The sequence below is a fragment of the Amblyomma maculatum genome, chromosome 1 (genome assembly GCF_055883805.1).
Source record: "Amblyomma maculatum isolate TAMU_Amacu chromosome 1, ASM5588380v1, whole genome shotgun sequence".
NCBI lineage: Eukaryota > Metazoa > Arthropoda > Arachnida > Ixodida > Ixodidae > Amblyomma > Amblyomma maculatum.
Genome location: NC_139344.1, coordinates 107457218 through 107464466, shown reverse-complemented (window position 1 = coordinate 107464466; position 7249 = coordinate 107457218).

Below are 7249 nucleotides of genomic sequence, written 5' to 3'. Positions count from 1 at the left end.
GATGGGGAGGCGGTTTTGTCACGCGTTTCGCGCGGAAAAACATTTTGCAGCCAGCGATTAAAAGGGATAATTTTTGGTCTGCCCGACGCGTCGCATTCAGGCACTCTCCCTACTTTTTGTTTTCTTTTACATAACATTAAAAGCAGCAGCAACGACAAGAAGAGCTAAAATGCTTACTTTTAGGCACGGAAACTGGCACGGTTAACGAGATATATTGACAAAATAGCATTCCGATAGACTGAAATGGGAGACTTAATTCTGAGTGTTCTGAATAATCCAGGCAGCGGACTCGATTTGTACTTTATAACATTGGCATACGGGATCTATACTCTGCTTAAAATGTAACCCATTCAGAATTCGGACGCATTTATGGCTGTTAACTGAAAACGGGGCGAGATGCATTCACAAAGTACAACTTGCCTTCGATAAGCAACTTCGCCACCGGTTGTTGTGCGGACCGTTGAAAGTTTTTAGTGCACAAGTTCTGTGCGTGATAGAGGAGTGACGTAGCTCGATTGCTTTGTCCGTGTTTAAATTGGCCATCAGACAAGTATGGTCTAGCCCAAAAAAGAAAAATAGCTCTAGCCGTCACTTTCTGCTGAGTGCATCTGAAGTACAAAAATTGATGTTTGATGTCTCGTTCTCTGCCTCCCAAGCGCGCGCCGAGTGGATTTCAACTTGAGCCGAATTCCAAGAATAGCGTGCAAGTCTGATGCTCACAAGCTGCACTCAGTTTCTACGCATTTTAAACGGGCGGGAACACCGGAAGTGAGAACCAGTTCTGCCCCAAAGGCAAGTCGACACATATAATAGTCAGACGTCATGTGGCGCTCACGAGAGACCTGTATACACTCTGAATATCCGGATGCTCAAGGCTGCGTAATGAAACTTAAAATCTCGTCATACGTGTAACGTATTCTGCCCACAACACTGGAGTGCAAAGCCTCTGTTTTGTACAAGGCGTTCTTTGCACCTAACTCTGGGAAAGTAGAACTTCCTTTCAGAGATCGAAATTCGTGCACTGTCGTACTTGGGTTCGCTCTAAAGTCTTTTCTTGCTCTTACCAGTTACTGCCTAAAAAATGAAGTGCGTTGGCCGTTTTTCATAAGGCACAATGTCCATATCATCTTTTAGAGTAGAGTGAGGTGAAGAAGACGGTTACACAAAGTCAGAAAAAACTAAACAAAGATTGAGAGGGAAGTCTCAGTCCGCAAGCCACCGATTCGCCAAGAGGAATTGGCTTCGTCCGGGCCGGGTTTCTTTGATACATCATTTTTAAGTCACATTCGTGATGACAGTCATGTACAGGTGCGCATATGAAAGACGCCAACAGTCAGCGTGGCCAAAGAAAGGATAGAGAAATTAAAAAAAAAAAAAAAACATTTGCTGTTGTCGTGAATTAGCACTACAATCATGTTATAGGCAAAATGTAGCCAGTACAAGATAGCAGAACCACTACCCACGACCTCCGAATATCGAGTCCGGTGCTTTGCCGCCTCAGCTACAGCGACTGCTGTTCAATCTCCTATTCTCTTGGGTATTATTGTTGCTTGTAACCGAATCTTGAAAGTGTTCACAGCGCCACCTTCGTCCATAGCGAGCGGCGGACGTAGTGCGTCCTGCATTAACGCCAGTGTCACACGCACGGAACGTGATGAGAGCCCTCTTGGGATGCTTATGACTTGAAGGCTGCCGTAACCGAGACCCTCTCATGTTTTTAAGCAGACAAATGTAGGGAAAATGAGGCGCTTTTTAATAATACACGCCTGAAAGAGGCCAATAATTGGCGAGGCCATGCATGGAAACTACACGGAATTCTTTTTATGTTTTTCTGACCCCATGCAATAAACTATGCTCATATTTTGGGAGAAGGATAATTAAATACAAACTATCAATGGCCGTGGTTGTTTTTCCACTTTGTATTACAATATATTTCATGCATGCAATTAAAAAAAGAAATCCATTAAAAGAACAATTAAAAAGAAATTCTCTATGCTTTACTTGATTGACCTCACCGACACTTAGCTACTCTCACATGGGTACCATAACGAGTCCCTCATCTTTACTACATTTGTATGCGTACAAATGCGGACATGAAGGAACGGAGCACACGACTCGGTTTCAAATACAATCCTGCATTAATGCATGGCGGATCAGAAATGAAGGAAAGTGTATGTCCATTAGGAATCCCACTGGCGATCATTGCCAGCATGCCCAAGCAATGCCAGACCATTTCAAGTAGGCATGCAACGCGCGAAAAGTGTTACAAGCCAGCAGTATGCTCCATCTACTGCCCTTATTTACATGCCTAATGAGGGGTTGCTGCACTTGCTACCTGCACGAGCGCAGAAATTTACATGCTGTGTAATATAAACAATGGCGATGCGCATTATTCATAGACAAAAACTCTTTACAGTGGTGTGTATAGCATTGCAGGTGAGCGAAATTACAAGGTTAAGCATGAACAACTGCTAGAAGCGACATTTATTACCTTCCAGAAGGTGCTATTAAGGTTACATATTTATTCTTACAAGAATACATACAAATTATTAGTTGTGGTTGAGCTCTGGTTAACCCTAGTTGAATTGCTAAAGCAATGGCGGAAGCTTTTTTTGCCTGCTACATTATTCTCTTATCATGCCCTATCAGCGTAAGGTGCTACATTATTGGGGACACTTAAGCTCATCCTTTAAGGGTATGACGCTAGAGCGTAAGCTACCAGCCCACATATAAAGTGACGCTTCAACCAAGCTGTATGGATGTGCCTGCGTGTCGTACACTCTAAAAAAAAAGAGTGTAAAAGGAGGGTAACTTCGGGATTTATGCTATCTGAAACCGCATGGCTTAAATATACCCTGCGCAATCACCCGCACGGAAGACGTTAGTCTCTCTCGCATGACTTTACACCAGTTCGTCCCTGCAGCTCAAGCAAAAAAAAGTTTGCCGCTTGTTTCTTTTTTTTTTTTTTTTATGATGGTAACCGGTTTCAAGCTGGGTGCGGCTGTGTTTCTACTTCCCGTCCGATGTCCTTTCAAGAGCTACCACAAAAGGACCCCCCGTTTTTCCCCGGTGGAGGTGGGGAATCTTCGAAAGTTGGGAGCATCTTATCTTCTTACAAAAAGCGGTGCCTCCCCCCTTCACCTCCCCCCCCCCCCCCCGACACCCGTCCCGTCTTTTGACTCCTACGCGAGCTTGACCGTGGAGGGAGCAAGGCCGAACTCAGAACAAGGGCGGACAGACAAGTGTGTACGCTGCAAAACAGGGAGAAAGGGGAGGTGAGGGGGGAATGGTGGTGAGGCGAGAAGCGAAGCAGTTGCTTTTTAGTTTTGTTGCTTTTATTCTCAACGCAGCGTCACGTGTTCGTAGTTGCTTGAGCCTGCCTGCGTTACCTGCGACTCTGCGGGTCCGAGAAGACGACGACGGCGATTGCCGCACGAGTCAGCGTTCGTGCTCTTTGTCGTTGGTACTCATCTGTGTTTTTAGAAAAGTTCGGTTGCTCTCAGCGATTATTTCACCGAGTGCGCTCATCGATGCCTCACTATGAAACGACTTCGTGAAAGTGTGAACTTCGGAATGAAACGGCGGATGGCTGGTCGTCGCGGTGGTGGTGTTCCAACGGATCCTTGGCGCCAAATTTCAGCCGCGCATGTAAGTGACATTTTACATTTCGTTTTACGTGTTTTTCTCTGCTATTTAACTTGGCCTGAACATGTTTTGTTATTGCTTACGTCCGCGACGCTGCTTGTTTGTCTGTCAAACGGCCTCTGAGCACGACGTCTTGGATCCCAACCTTTTTGCGGGATGTTAATGGTGCATTTTTAGTCGTCTACGACGCTCACAAGCATATCCCGCGGTCGAAAGTATGCGTCGACGAGCGCTAATGCAGTCCCGGTGGTGATAGGCATTGACGTGTTTGCATGCCGCATTTCATTTGGGGATTTGCTATAGTTTCTACTCAGCTATTTCCATTCTGAACTTTTCAGACTCCTGACCCGTAGAAAGGAGGCTATGCCTGACCAATAACAACACATTCTTTTCCTTCTGTAGTTTCTGTTGTCAGACATTGTGCTATACTCATTACTACAATTCACTGGTACTGAGACATTCCCGCATTGAAGTTAATGTGTATTGTCATTGTGCTACCAGTTTGTCATAAATCTGCTATTCTAGTTTATTTAAGCAGTTATTTCGACTGTAAAGAGGTGGCAGATATTGTTACAGATATATCTAGGAACAGGAGTTGTAGCTTTTAAGCTCATTGTCAAAATATTTGAGTCATTGTTTTGGCATGTGTGGTGCCATTATTTTTTGTACTATAGTTATGTATGTACTAGTTACGAGTATCATGCTAATGTTATGAATGATACCTTTGCTGCAGCGTACCTGCCAGTAGGAGGAATACGGTGTAGAAGTGCTGTTACTCCTGCTTCTAAAGATCAACCTGCTTTCTTCAGCGCTGGACGACTACTTACGGCAAGATTTGTGTGGTATGTATTTTTCGACATAGCTGTGGCATTGTGGTCTGTTCATTGTTGCTTTATGTCTATCAAAGAGCATATTTTTCTATGCTGAGGAGCAATAGCCCTGGCATTACATTGATTTTGGAACCATTCAGTGCTATTGAGCAAGTTAGCAAGGGAGGAATTTTTCGATCTGTAATCGATCTGAACATGTTGACTTCTTTTTATTGAGTGAGCTGTTATTGTATGCCTCTTTTCTTTTTTTCTTCAAAACCTAATATTTAAATTGTTTGCACTTGGTTCTCAGCAGTAAGGTTATGTTCTCTGATTTGTGTAATTTTCAACAACTCACATGCTCTTATGTTGCTCGGTATGTCCAGAATAGAATGAAACTAAAAATGAAGTACTGCAGGTGATATGTAATGGACGGTATTTTAGCACTTTCAGCTTTACTGTTTCTTTTGTGTTCTTTATATCGTTTTGTGCCATTTGTATTCAGCGTATTTTCCTTGTGTTCCACCACTACCATTTAACAAATATATATATATATATGCCCCCACCCCTTATGTCATGTCTATGGGCCTATAAAGGGAGAATGAATGAAATGAAATTTGCAGTACAATTAGAACTGGATTGTGCAGCACAGTGGACATGTCTGTAGTAGAGGATAATGGTTGAATGGCTAATCAACCAAAATTGACTTAACTTTTGCATTTTAATTTTAGGGGACAGTATTATATACCAGAAATGAGAGTCCCCAATATTATAGGTGAGCCCAGTTCTTAAATTTTCTTAAAGAGCAATGTAGTTCAGAATATTGAACAATAAAAGGCATATTTGAAAACTATTGTCTTGCTTTCCCACATTGCATGTAAAAAATGTTGCTGCACTTGGTATTGTTGCCAGAATCATGTTAGCTTCTTCTACATCATCAAAAACACAAAATATGTCTATATTATCTGAATAAGAAATGTCAGCAACACCCTTTTTTAGTTATGTAATGTGGAAAAACCAACTTACAAAGCTTTTAAAGGAATATTTTTGATGCTCATTATGTTAGACCACATAGATGATTAGGAGGGTTTTAGGCCTAGGCTCACTCATTAATAGCCTTCAATTTTGCAGTTTTCATATTGCCTCTTATAAACAAAAAGAATAGATAATTAAGTCTAATCCTGAAGCTGTACCAGGTACCTAAAGTCCACATTGCTGCACAACCCACCGGCAGAGACTGCACGGGTGTCTCTTCATAGTTTATGATTTGCAATCTGTAAAGGTAAAGAACATAATATTCGAGAAATTTGTTGTAAACACTTTTTAATAATCATTCTTGTATAATATTGGTCAGCATTTACAATTTCATTAGTTAGGCATCTAAAGAGATAAGCAGTTGACAGTTCTGGCAAATTGCAGTTTATGAGAAGTTTTATTCCTGCTGCATGTGCTGCGAGCATTACATGAAGCAGCAATACATAGAATCTCAAGCTTTGTGGTTTGTTCAAGAAATTATAGGGGTATTGAAGTGTATTGTTTTTTGCCTCCTGAGCAAGATAATGTAGTTTTGAAGTGAAACGGCAGTCTCGAGAAGTTTTTGGCATCGGCATAAGCTGATGTGTGGTGTGAAACTAGCAATGAACTTATGTAAATGTTGCATTTTATTGCCATGCTTTACATAATTCTGCATCTGTGACATCACTGCAGTAATGCACATGTGCAGAAGGTGCTTTGGATGTGCCTTGCTATCATTGCTCTTTTAGCATGAAATGTTCCATCTTTCAGAAGTGGTATCCCGCATTTTATAAGGCATAGCCTCTGTGGTATATTCATGCCTTTTTCCAGGAATGTAAACTGCACTAAAGGCAGAAACAATAGAATGGCCTTAGACATACCCCTGCAGGAGCGAGCTCTGCAGGAACAAGCTTCATTCGTTACATTCATGAGAAATGACAACGAATGCAAGAACAAAAGAACCTCCCCCCCTCCCCCCCCCCCCCCCCCGAAAAAAAAAAAGACGAGATTTGCAGTTGTCACTTGTGATGGATGATCAGATGACTAAAGACAGTGTAGTCTCAGGAAAACATTAACACTATAGGCAACATAAGATAATGTCATGAAGGACCAGAGACAGTGTTTTCTAGGAGGGTGAGACCATAGTGACTAGAAACAAGACCACTGGTATGGTCAGGTGTGAAAGCAAACTATAATGTTTGGGTGTTGGAGTGGAAACCAGCAAACAACAAAGGTGAAAGTGAAGGTGATAAAACAAAGTTTAACATAAAAAGCTAATGATAAAAAAAAGGAGAACTGCACATATGAACGAGTAGAGGGAGGGGTTTTTTAAATCACATCTTTTGCCTTTATTAGGCTAGCTTCTATTTTATCAATATGTTTTCATTCATATTTCTTTAAATGACCCTCTGGGTAGTCCAACATCAGTGATGCCTGTGGCTTGACCCTGCTCCTAACAAGAATATGTCTCATTGTATATTGTGTCTTATTGAGCATATTGTCATTTTTTTTCTGAGATTGCAATGTGCTAGTTGTCTGTGTGTGTGTTAGTGGCACAGGTAAAGCTCAGATTTGGAGAAGTTTCATTGATCTATATATTGTGTGAGTTCACAATTCTCATTATATAAACACTTGGAAGCCTGTACTGGTGCACTATTTCCATCTGTCTTCCTTTTTACTTGCCCTTTGTGCAGTGTTATTTTTATATGTGAATTAATTACTCCATAAGCATGTTTTGTGAGACTTTCTTCGTGAGTAACCGATTGCAAGTTCTCTTTTCT